At 35.0% G+C, this 12,613-nt stretch overlaps 1 protein-coding gene across 1 annotated transcript in view; it reads left to right on the forward strand.

Moving 5' to 3' along the window:
- LOC135848103 (uncharacterized) overlaps positions 1 to 12,613 on the forward strand; it is a 145,583-nt gene that overhangs the window by 7,881 nt on the left and 125,089 nt on the right. The window contains exon 3 of the mRNA XM_065367887.1: positions 8,966 to 9,148. The gene's annotated coding sequence lies outside the window, so the exon portion shown is untranslated. The remainder of the gene's footprint in view (positions 1 to 8,965; positions 9,149 to 12,613) is intronic.

Consider the following 12,613-nt stretch of genomic DNA (forward strand, 5'->3'; position numbering starts at 1 on the left):
TTGTGTTGTATGATTGGGCAGCTATAAATTATGTGAGCGTATCAAAGCATACATCCTGCCACAGATCCCACCAGAACAGGCAGGTTTTGTGCCAGGAAGAGGCACAAGAGAACACATCCTAAATGTACGCCAAGAGAGAATGAAAAGGCAAGAGAATTCAACAAGCCAGTGCACATATGCTTCATTGACTACAAGAAGGCATTTGACAATGTGAAGTGGAAGATTCTCTGGCAAAACCTCAAAAAGCTTGGAGTACCAGAGCACATTGTCAGTCTCATGGAGAGTCTGTATGAGGACAACAAGGCACAGGTGAGAGTTGAAGGAGAGCTCACCAATCATTTCTGTACAGCAAAATGAGTGAGACACGGACGCATACTCACTCAATTCTCTTCAATGCATATACGGTGAATGAGTAATGAGAACTGCTGTAGAGGATTGAGAAAAAGGAGTCAGAATTGGAGGAAAGACATTATCAAACTTACGATACGCGGATGACACACCCCAGTCACAGAGACACTAGATGAGATGAAGGAAATGCTCAGGAAAATTGAAGAAGCCAGCAATGAGGCAGGTCTGAGGGTCAACAAAGGAAAAACGAAAATTATGATAATTGAAAGGGAGCAAAAGAACAGACCTGAAATATTGGAGATTGATGGTATGGAGGTTATACTGGACTTCACGTACCTTGGTTCATTAATAACAAATCAGGGAGGCTCAGCTAGAGAAATCAGGAGAAGGTTGGCCATAGCAAAGACAGCAATGGGAAAGCTCAACCGGATATGGAAAAGCCACAACATTACAAAGGCCACAAAACTGAGAATTGTAATAACGCTAGTCTTCTCCATCTTCCTGTATATGTCAGAATGCCGGACAATACACAAGGCAAATTAAGATAAAGTTGACACATTCGAAATGTACTGCTACATACACATGCTAAGGATATTGTGGGTCCAGAAAAGAACAAATGCGTCAATACTTCAACAACTGGGTGTAAAGGAAAGGCTAAGCACAAGCAGAGTCATCAGGAGACGAATATTACGCTACTTTGGACACATTGTGAGACAGGACAACCTGTAAAATTTGACAGTCCAAGGCCACATAGAAAGCAAGAGGGGAAGGGGAAGATCACCCACCCAATACACGGATTCAATCAAGAAAACTGCCAAAATGTCACTGGGAGAATGCACGAGAAAGGCCAAAGACAGAGATAGCTGAAGGGAACTGGTTGCGGGGATTTTGTAGTCACAATGTCCGGATACGGGCAAGCGAAGAAGAAGAAGTTTTACCATAAGCCATGAGGGTTCTCTCCGGATGCAGACTAGGTCGTTTGGGAGCCCCTGGCAAAGCGCATGCATAGATTGGAGCCCTCAAAATTGTACTCCCTCCCCTTCAGAATCTTCCTTCTCCTGTTTTCTCAGTTTTGGATATTTGAATGCTAAGTGTATTGAATTGAAGTTTTTCTGGAGGGGGGGGGGTGGTGACTGAAAATTTCCCGATCAGTATGAGTGATAAATTGATAAATACCAATTTTGCCGAAACTGAATTAAATAACAAGTTTCTAAAATGAAATGGGAAATGCAATGAAAATTTTACAAATTAATGTATGTATAATACTCACAAGGCTTATAAAAATATTATTTTATTGTTTCTCTAGAATTTATGGAAGTTTCAAATATGGAATGTTTTTAGTTCAGGAAAGAGACAGAAATTGAGGGCAAAAGCGTCCAAAAATTTGTATTTCAAGAGTTGAAAAACAACATGTTTTTTCAAAAAAGTTGTTCATTTTTTTGGCTCCAAAATTTTAGAATATGAATGTTGAGTTTTTAATAATTATTTCAATTTTGAAAATGAAAAGCAAACAGACCTGAGCGTAGCGAAGGCAAAAGCTTGTTTTGAGAAGTTGAAAAAAAGTTTTTTGTTTGGTATAAACATTTTGTCAATTTCAATGATAGATTTTTTTTCAAAGTTCAATTTGATAAAAAAAAAACACGAGACCCAAGCCAAGCTAGGGCAAAAGCTTGCGAAAATTCATGTTCAGAATAAAAAGTGAAAATAGTATTTTTTTGCTGAAACATGAGGCTCCAGGGGTCCTTTGCTTGGTGTCTCGGAGCCTCTGGATTGAAAAAAAAAAATTGGGTGAAATCGGTAATTAATTACATAACTGCAGTCCGCACACTTATGAGATTCCCTTGTGAGTTAGGAGCTCTTTCCCATTTGCGCCATTTCATGAAACATGTTAGTAAAAAGAGTTAAAATTACACGAGAAGTTTCATACGCATATTTTGTACACCATTTAGCTCGAGTTGAGGATCGTAGAATTACGTGGAAATACAAGTTTATCGTCACTTGCGAGGAATATTCTAATTAACATTTTTTGCAACGATGCTGGCGGAGAAGAAGAAACTCGAGTTTGTGGTGAACTGGAATTGATGACACGATTATTATTTTGACATGTTGACATTATCAACGCAAACTACGATTTGTTGTTGACTCATACACTTGTCTTGTACTCGTACAAATACTCGCACGTATGTAGTTGTAGACGTATACCTACGCATAAAATACTCGTACACATTCGCACAAGAACGTACATTTATCATCGAGTAGTAGAAGTGATTTCATTTCAAGTCGTGGTGGATGATTCATTCTATAGTCGATGGCGTGTAACAACCCCGAAGAAAAAGCAATTCGCCGAAAAGATGGTAAAATTCGTGGAAAAACGACCATTTGAAAATATTGGTACCTCTACCTACCTACCTGTACATATATATTATTATAGTGAAACGAACTATGTAGTATTCGACGTATACAAATATCTGTAGGAGACAATTAAAATACCAGGGTTACTACGAGGAAGACTCTCCTCAGCCAGGTATTATGAAGAGAGAGGGAGCAAGATACCTGCGCCTGTGATGGATGAGATATCTCACATATATAGTAAAAGATTACGTGGATGGACCTGTGCCTGCCTAATGCCTGTATGCGGTAGAATTACACTACACACGCACACTGCACCGTTATTTTACGATACTACGATAAGAGAAGAAGAGACGAAGACGATCGCGTCGATGAGGCTGCTGCTGCTGCAGCCGTCTCTTAAACGATGAAGAAAGGGGTGGAAGGGTCGCGAGTATAGTATACGATTAGAGTGCTTGCGTATGTGTGAGTAACAGATGAAGAAGAAGAAGACGAAAAAGCATAGGAGATTATAATAAGGCGGCAGAGTGAAGTCTATAAAAATGTCGAGAGCGATCGAGAGAGGCGGGGGAGGGCGAGTTTTACCCGCCAAAAACATAATAAATCTCAGCTGGATATTTAAAGACATTCCTGGTTGGTACCATTGACTGTACGCGCAGGCGCAGGCGCGTACAGTACACGGAACCAGTTTGATATTACAAAATGCCGAAAGACGAACGAAAGCGTGAAACGGATTCGATTCTATGGTCCGTTTTGGATGCTGTGCAGGTGAAGGGGGCGAGATGATTAAAATAAATCGTACTCGAACCTGTCGCAGGACAAAGGACAAACGTTCAAGGCACCACAGCCACAGATACGTATGTGTAGTATGAGATAGAGGGGAGAGAGAGCAAATCGGTTTCCACGATATCGTTGCCCGATATTATAATGGACAACCTGTTCTCTCCGGTTTGGTTTACTTGCTTGTGTTGTTGTTGGTATCCTCATCTCGCAAGATTTATAAAGAAAGAACGCAACAGATGAATCCTTCACCGTAGGGAGTCCGAAGGCGCCATACCATGCTATAATCTTCGGTGATAATTTAAAATTGATTCACCATCTTATACATTTTTTTCTCCCTTTCTTCCCGGAGATCCCTTTGAAATTTCCATTATGGTCTTTTTCAAGTGGCTATGTTACACTTGAATGACCTATTGTGCGCAGTTGTTCCAATCTTTGGGGATTCTTTTTTTCCCTTCTTCTTCTTCTTCTTTTTCTTTCGTGGACTATAATGCTTTGAAATATAGGGTTGAATACACGGGTATATATCGTGTGTAGAAATAGTGGCGCAATGAATATTTTGGTGGAGGTTTAAATCCTTGCGGTGATGTGTGGATTATTTATAGAGAGAGGGTTTTCGGGAATTGTGTTTTTGAGTAATGAACGAAGCTATTGTTTTATTTCTATTTTTATTTTTTTGTTTTAAAAAAAAATATGCAGGTGTCAATTTTGTTGAGGTGGGTTATTGTCGAGGTTCAAAAAGGATGAGCTATACTCGCAATTCTAATTAACTTATTTCGGTTTGAATGCATTTCAAAATTCTAGGATGGGGCTGGGGCGGGGGGCATAAAAACCATTTTATAATGAGAATTTTTCGTTGCAACTTTATGAAAATAGTCCAGAAATTCTGAACATTATGATTTGCATTCAAAATAAATTCCATTTCCAAATATGACCTTCAGTATTTTAAACTGAAAAAAAAATAAATTAACATAGAAACTTGAAATTTGGTCTGAATCGTATTTTTATGACCCCCCCCCCCTCCTAAGATTTCCAACCGTTTTAAGCAGTTCTGATGCCTCCGACAAATTTTTTTCAGTTGAAATTTCCACAAAAGGTTGTTACTCAATTAGAGTTGAAAAACTTGAAATTTAGTGTACATTCTTTGAATTCCATTTTCGACATGTCGAGTCCTGATCGAGTCGACTGGTGATAATTTTTATGAGTTTTGAAGCCTCCAACAATTTTTTGGAAATTCAGATTTTGAAAAAAAAGCTTCAAGATCTGTCTAATTGAACTTCAGTATGTAAAAACATGATTGTTGCTTGTTCGTGAATGACCTACGTGATCGATTATACACCATTTTTTTTTCAAAATCGATCACTGCCAGTTCAGAACTATACCTACCTATATTTCTTTCTCGTAACAATTTCAAGATTGAAATGAAATTTTGAAAAATATATCTTGGAAATTTGTTTTGTAGTTGTTCAAGTGGGTCGTTAACATGCACTGAAGGTGTTTATAGGTGCTTAAGTTTATTTCGACCGGTTTTGTGACATTTTTAGGGAAACTGGATTTTTCCAAAAAATTGCCGGAGGTTCCAGAAAACCTGAAATGAAACCATCACCAGTCGACTCAGCATTTTGAAATGAAAGTTCTGAGCAAACTAAAGTAAATTTCAGCTTTCCAACTTCATTAAGAGAAGTTCTGTGGCAATTTGAAGTTTTCAAAAATCTGCTGTAGGCTCTAGAACTAAGTACTCAAAACGGTTCAAAACTGTAGGGTTTCAAGAAAAGAGGAATTTTTTAAATGATTTTACTCAGTTTTAATGGTTTTTTGCGACAATTTTCATCAGGTTTAATGGCTTTTTACATTTCAAACAAAAATATGAGTTTTTAAGCCTCTTTTGCCACATTTCAAGCAATATAATTTTTTAAAATTTTTTCAAGTCTTTTCAATTGTCAAACCTTCTCAAAAATTATTTTTCAATGTAAACTTTGTTTGGTAGGTAATTTGAATATTTTGCTTGAATTTTTGATTTTATTCAAATTTTTGAAATACATTTTAGTATTTTGAACAACATTTTTATGACGTTTTCAACAATTAATTCTGTTTTTTTCAAAGTTTATCCGTATTTTAAACTGATTTGAATTCAGAATGTCTACTGGCAAAAAAATACCAAGAAAGCAAGAAAAAGGCGAAAAATTGACCTGGGTGGCAAGAAAGCCATGGGCGCCGCAACCGGGGGGCCGGAGGCCACGCCCCCCCCCCCAATTCAAAAGTGGCCCCCCCTAAGCAAAATCTGTATTAATGTAAAAAAAATGCTATGGTCATCTTCACATGCGAAAGAACGAAAATCTCGAGGTCTGGATTTTTAGGAAAATGCAAATCAGTTCAATATTTGAGTCACATCTAAAAATGACTTCTTCAAGGACAACATCAGCGGTGATGAAATTTTGATCACACTAAAAAAAAATCTTTTTTTATATCTCTTGAAATACTGATTTTTGATTGCACCAAAAATAAATACATAGCCTACACGATATTATTTTTTTAAAATTTTGAAACACTGTTTTTAACGCAAATGAACAAATTACGAATTTGAGCGCTTGGGTCCCTACTAAAATCAATATGTTACATCAAAAAAATATAGTTATGCTCCTGGTAATCTGTTTGTGTGACTTGTCCCCCCCCCCCTGAAATTTGACCTCAGCGGCGCCTATAAAGAAAGCAAGAAAATAGAAAGAAAGTTTCCCAAAAATTCACATCATAAATCTCTAAAAAATTGAAACTATCCCATATATTTTGAAAAATGTTGAGATTAGAAAAATAGCATCCTTTCATTAAAATTGATGTTTTTCTTCTTTTCGAATTACAAATTTTCCAAAGCTTTTGCCCTCGCTTCACTCGGGCCGTTCAAGATACTTCCTTCAAAGATTTTTAGAATTTAGAACCACTAACTTTTCAGAGTTTTTGATACCATTATGCTCCAGTTAAAATGTAAAATAAAACGTTCAAAATTTTCGTTTTTTGGACCAATTTTTTCGAAAAATGTTCGTTCGAGCAGTAATTTTGCCTTCATTTTAATAAAATAATCATTCATTATGCTGAACGATTTTCGGAAAATTACTTAAAATATCGATTTTTCGTGTCTAAAAATATGATTTTGCTCTCCTCTCGCCCCTTCCCAAAACGGCAAATGAAAATGTAAATTCCCTCTATGATTTCATCCTGTAAACGCCATTGATGTTCAGCATGTTGAATTTTTTTGTGGGGGGAGGGGGTCGAAATTTCATGTTTGAAAGCAAGAAAACAGCACGAAAAAGACAAGAAAAAAGCAAGAAATTTGCATTTTTGGTTTCAGTTGACACTCTAATTGTCTGATTATACCTAAAAGTATTCAAAGTTTTTTTTTTTTTTTTTTTGTGATTTTTTACTCTGTTTATGATACTTTGGGGACTCATTGTATTATTTTCCTCAAATGTGATAAGATTGAGCATTTTCTTATAATTTTGAAGAATTTTAATGCTTTTTAAGGCGTTATTGCATTTGGAAAAACATTCATGCTATTTTTGAGTAATCTTTTGAACACGTTGTCATGTTTTGACCTTATTTTTTTAGGTTTTTAGCAGTTTTTGGCCAATTTCACGTTAATTTCCACATCTTTCAACTAGTTTTTCCACATTTTAACCTACTTCTCATTTCTCAAATTATTTTGATCAATTTCTGAACTTATAGGTATTGTATTTGCGCGTTGTTCAACTGCCTATGCCATCAATTTTGTATAATTTTGTAACATTTTCTCTCAGTTTTTGTGTTTTTAATAACTTTTTAGGATTCTCAAATTATTATTGGACATTTTTACGTTGTTTTTGTAAAATTTTCATCAATTTTCGTAGAATTTTAACCATTTTTCGTTAGTTTAAAATACCTATTTAAATGATCTATTTTTTTTGTTTTGTTCTTTTTTTATCTTGGGGAAGTCGATACAAATTTTTTGGATGTTTTAGAGCTCCTTCGATATGGTTTTTTTTATTTTTACTTTTGTGCTATTCGTTTTGCATGGGGGAGGAGGAGATTAATGGCAGATTTCTAGTAGGTACAAAATTCTGGTCTTCAAAATTGAGTTTTTGTGTTTTCAAAAAAAAAAAAAAAATTCCTCGTGTTTGGAGCTTTTACTTTGAAAAGTAGAATTAAAATTTATGTTTGAATTTTAAATAGGTAATTAATTTGTAATTTTGGGAAAATTTTCAGAAAACTTTTTCATTTTTTTTTTTTGAATTTAATGCTCATATACGAGTAGTTCCTACAATTTTGAAAATGGGGTCATTTTGTAAAAAAAAGGTCGCTATTAGGGTCTTCTTTTTTTGCTTTGAACGAAATTAAAACGAATGCTGAGTGAAAATTAATTTTTATTTTTCAAATTCAATCATTTCGACTCGACGTTTAAAAGATGATATCACTGATTACGTGGTGGATTATGGCTTATAGAAGAAGAGGAGTTCAATAACACTCAAGCCGTCGTCCAACTTTGTCAAGCAAATAGTTAGAAAGGAGATTATTTATACGTTACATTAAAAGCGTGTATTGTGCTGTGTGCGCTTTTTGATACGTATACAGTCGTATACACATTCATATGTTTTTCTTTTTGTTTCGTAGCTTTTCTGCAGTCTTACTCTTCTCGCGATGTTCTTCGAATCGCTTTCTACTAGGTATACATATACATACAATAATACAAACGTGTGTATTTGTTACTAGTAAGCGTAATTTTTGAACCAGAAATTCTTGGACTCGAGACGTCGTATTTGTACTATATTCGCGCATGACTTAATAAATTTTTACGCGGTATGCGCGATTTAATATACTATACGAACAGGGTGAAGAAGCGAGAGAAAAAGGACGTGTAATAACAATAATACATATATCACCCGAGACACAGAACGTACTGTTTTGTTGGGACAGCCTCACCACCTCATCTCGGGTCGGACACGCCGCTGTACCATAGTGTTTTTTTCTTCTTTTTCGTTTTCATCTATCTCTATTGTTGCGATCCCCGCATCACACCCTGTCCGGCTCCGGCATCGCGGACTCGTTGCAACGACCCACAGATTAAAACACGTCACGACGACGAATATAAGCCAAAGAATCCGGAATTTTGGACGGACATTAAACGCGCGCGCGACAAACGCAGTTAAAAATAAATCATTCAATTTTTTTCGTCCCGATTTGCCCGCCACGCTCCTCCCCCCCGATCCCTCATCGTCATCACTTACTCCATCATCGTAATCATACTACCCGGTAATGAGAAATTTCACACGAGACGGACCCGTCGTCGCGTCGCGTTTGGCCACGTGGTTTTTTTTTCTTAATTGATGATAGAAAGAAACGGCAAAGAGGTGGGAAGGGAGCGATGAATGTGTTTTTTTTTCTTAGAGTTTAGAATTAGATACGCTTACAATGTTATTTTTAAGATGATTGTGATTAATGAAATGTGTTTTAATTGTCTTAGAGATGAAAGCGCGACCGTGCCCGGTGCCCTGAAAATATCGCGCAGAAATGCATCCTAGTCGGGATTTTACGTGTGTCCTGGGAAGTTTCCAAAAGACTGTGCTGAGGAGATGTTGTGAGATCTGAAACCGAGCTGATCGTTTTAGAATCGAAGCAGGAAAGCGAGAAGAAAAAATGAAATAAGGTAGGATGTGAATTGCGAATTATTATATTATTAAAATCGAGTAAAAATGTGTAAAAAAATTGAACAATATTCGCCAAAGAAGTAGCGAATTTGATATGAAATTAATATTATTGAAAATGATCGAAAAATTAATGAAATATTGCCCCAGTTGAACAAAAAAGATTTCAAATTAAGGAAAAATTAGTATTCTTCGTGTGAAAATTGAAAAAAATTAGTATAATGATTGTTATAAATTTGTAAAACATCGCAAAAATTTATCAAAATTCAAAAATTTTTCGAAATCATTAAAAAATGAGCAAAAATCGTTTGAAAGCTCTCGAAGATAAAGAAATTGCTTGAGAGGTTACAATTAAGAGAACGAATCCTGTTCAAAAGTCCTTAAAAAATAAAGAGATGAATTTCAGCTCAAAACGTACCTTTCTTGAAATAAAAAATTATTGATTCAACTTGAATTGTTTCGAACGTAGGGTCATCTCTTGTTTTCCCCCAATTTAGATTCTTTTTCTTTTACCTATCGAATTTTCAAATACGTGTATACCTTTCATTAGGAAAAGAACTGAAAACGGTCAAACATCGCGAAGAATATTTCTTTAATATTTATAGGTATGTACAAAAAATTGCACGGAATTTGTATTTTACGACCCTAGCAAAAAAAAGTGATTACAGATTCTCTCCCTTTCTCTTTCTTCCATCGTCTATCCCAATTCAGGTTTCTTATCGTAAATGTTGTACAAATATATTTTTTCCATAATTTTCTGCGGAATATTTTTCCATATAAATGTACGGAATTAACGATAAAATTACGTAATTAACGCCGATACCTATTAAAAACCTCCAAAAAATAAAATATTTTTGGCATTTCTCCCCGAAAATTTCCCAACCACGAGGCTCGAATGAATCGTTGCTATTTTGTGATTGATGAATGTGGTAAGGGGCGAGGGGAGGGGGAGTTCGGCGCCACAATAAATTCAAATCGAATACCGAACGCGAAGTTGAAAAGAAAATTTTAAAGGAAGGGAAGAAATTCTCAAGGTAGCCTAGGACTGGTAACGTGATTGATTTTTTTTTTTCGTTATACTTTTGGCTATAAATTATTTAATTAATTTTATTACTTACCTCGTCGAAGTATTTTTTTTCGAGTTTTTTTTTCGTCTCGCGATTGGCCATAGTTGTAATGGCGAATTTTTGAATAGGGTAAGTTTCGGTATTTATGAAATGAAATTTTTGGCACGATGTACTATGCGATGATTGCGACCGGTAGGAAAAATTTCATTCAAGCTATAAATGTAGATAACGTATTCGTATATTATTGAAATTCGTGGAAATAATATTCATATGGTGTATCGAAAGTAATATTTTATTCGAATGTACGTATTTGTGGATTCGATACATGTGTATTTCATTATTCTTCACATTTTTTCTTTCGAGAAGCTCTTGAAGGAGTTCTCGAGTGTACGATTCGACGAAATTAGGAAAAATAGAATACTCGAACTTACCGAGAAGTTTATCAAAGGACGAGTACTTTCTATTTTTAACTTTTCCCTTTTTCATTTTTTTTTTTGCAACTTTTATTAGGTATTTGTTCACGGTGGAAACAGGATTGAACGTTACTATTGTGAGTTGAGAGATGTGTATTGATCTCTCAACTTATCTTTTTGATTATTTCTCAGTTTGCAATTTCAAGTATAATAAATAATTATCATGTTATGTTGTTTTGAGATTTGGATAAAATAATACTTGAGAGGGAGTTTTCCGTATGCTCAAAAACGTAATGTTTTTTTCATGTCACATTTCATTGGATATTTTTTTAAAATTTGAAACAATGATTTTGATCAAAAAATCTAAGACCGCAAATTGAGCCTTTCAAGGTATTCAAATTTCCGAAATTTTGAAAATTTTGACGGACGTATGAAAATATTTGTTTTTGAAGCCACTGATTCATTTGATTTTACCCCCTCCCCTCCATCACAAAATTCTGCGCTCCTAAGAACGAAGTGAAGATCCCAATTCAATAATAATTTTTAAAATCTAGGTTTTGAGATTGCAGATTTCGTTTTTTATCTTGATTTTAGTCCTACTCTAAATTGAGCGTCAAAGGGGAGGGGATGAAAAATGTATACAACTAAAAATTGGGAGAATGTGAAGGGTTCATGAAAACTAAAAGAATTTCAAAACAACAGTTACAGTCTGAAACTTTAATTTTTTTTTGGTCCTATAGCTCTATTGTAGCCCCCCCCCCCCGAAATATTATAAGAAGGTTCAATTCAAGAGATTTTGAGAGCAGCGCTCGTATTCGGTTACTTTTTCAAAATTTTGGTTTCTAACGTTATTTTTTAAAAATATATTTTTTTTTTGATTTTCAAAAATGCTTTTTTTCCAAATCCTGGCCTTAAGTACTTTTCAGAATTACGGTTACAAAGTTGTACCTTTGGTTGAAATTGCCAAAGTCTTGTTTTCTGCCAAAAATGGCATAAAGTCTCGGCTTTTGTTAAAATTTCCAAAAACTGTTGTTTCTTGCCCAAAAATTGCTTAAAATTGTCGCCTTTTTGCAAAATTTCTCATGTCTTCCTTTTTTCTCGGATGAAAAAATTCTCCAAACTTAATTCTCGGTTTGTTGCCAAATGGCCAAAAAGCCTGGATTTTTTTTTGCCAAAATTGCCAATGATTCGCTCTCTGTTAACTTTTTCTAAGAAAATTGCAAAAAGTATCATTTTTTGACAGTAATTTCCGCAAAGTCTGGCTTTTTGTCAAAAATTCTCGTTTTTTCCAAATCGCTAAAAAAATATTGCTTTTTTATCAAGAAAAGCTAAAAACAGTCGAAACGTTTCCCTTTTTTGTCAAAAATGATTGAAAACCGTTGCTCAATAAAATCTTTAATTTTTTTCCAGAAAATGCTTTAAAAAGTCTCGTTTTTTTGTCAAACGTTGTCAAAAAAGCTGTGCCTGTGACTAAAATTGTCAAAATCTTGTTTTTTTACCCAATTGCCAAAAAGTTGCGAAATAATTTCACTTTTCTGACAACATTTTGGAAAAAGTATCATTTTTTTTACATCAATTGCCAAAAAGTCATTTTTCACGTTTTTAAGGAAGTGTTCTGGCTCTTCTGTATTTTTTTTTCTACATCAAAATATTTTCCTCACGTTTCGAGACTTTTTTATTACTGATATTACCTTTGTTTGTTCTAAGGGGGGGGGGGGGGGTTGGAGGAGGTTGAAGTTCAGTTAGAGTCCTGTAAAAGTTGTAACGTGAGAATGGCAATTTTGGTTTTTGGGTCACTGGTCAAGATATTTCCCATTTTATTTGTCTCCATTTTAAATTCAGACTCTGAAAGTAGGGTTCAATTATTTTCAAAATTTTGAGAATTGTGACACGAAGATTGAGAAATTGAGGATGGTCTCGGGTCTGGGTTCCCAAAATCGATGACGCTGTTTTTTCACAGAACGATTAGTTTGAACAATGTTGAAAA

The sequence above is a fragment of the Planococcus citri genome, chromosome 5 (genome assembly GCF_950023065.1).
Source record: "Planococcus citri chromosome 5, ihPlaCitr1.1, whole genome shotgun sequence".
Lineage (NCBI taxonomy): Eukaryota > Metazoa > Arthropoda > Insecta > Hemiptera > Pseudococcidae > Planococcus > Planococcus citri.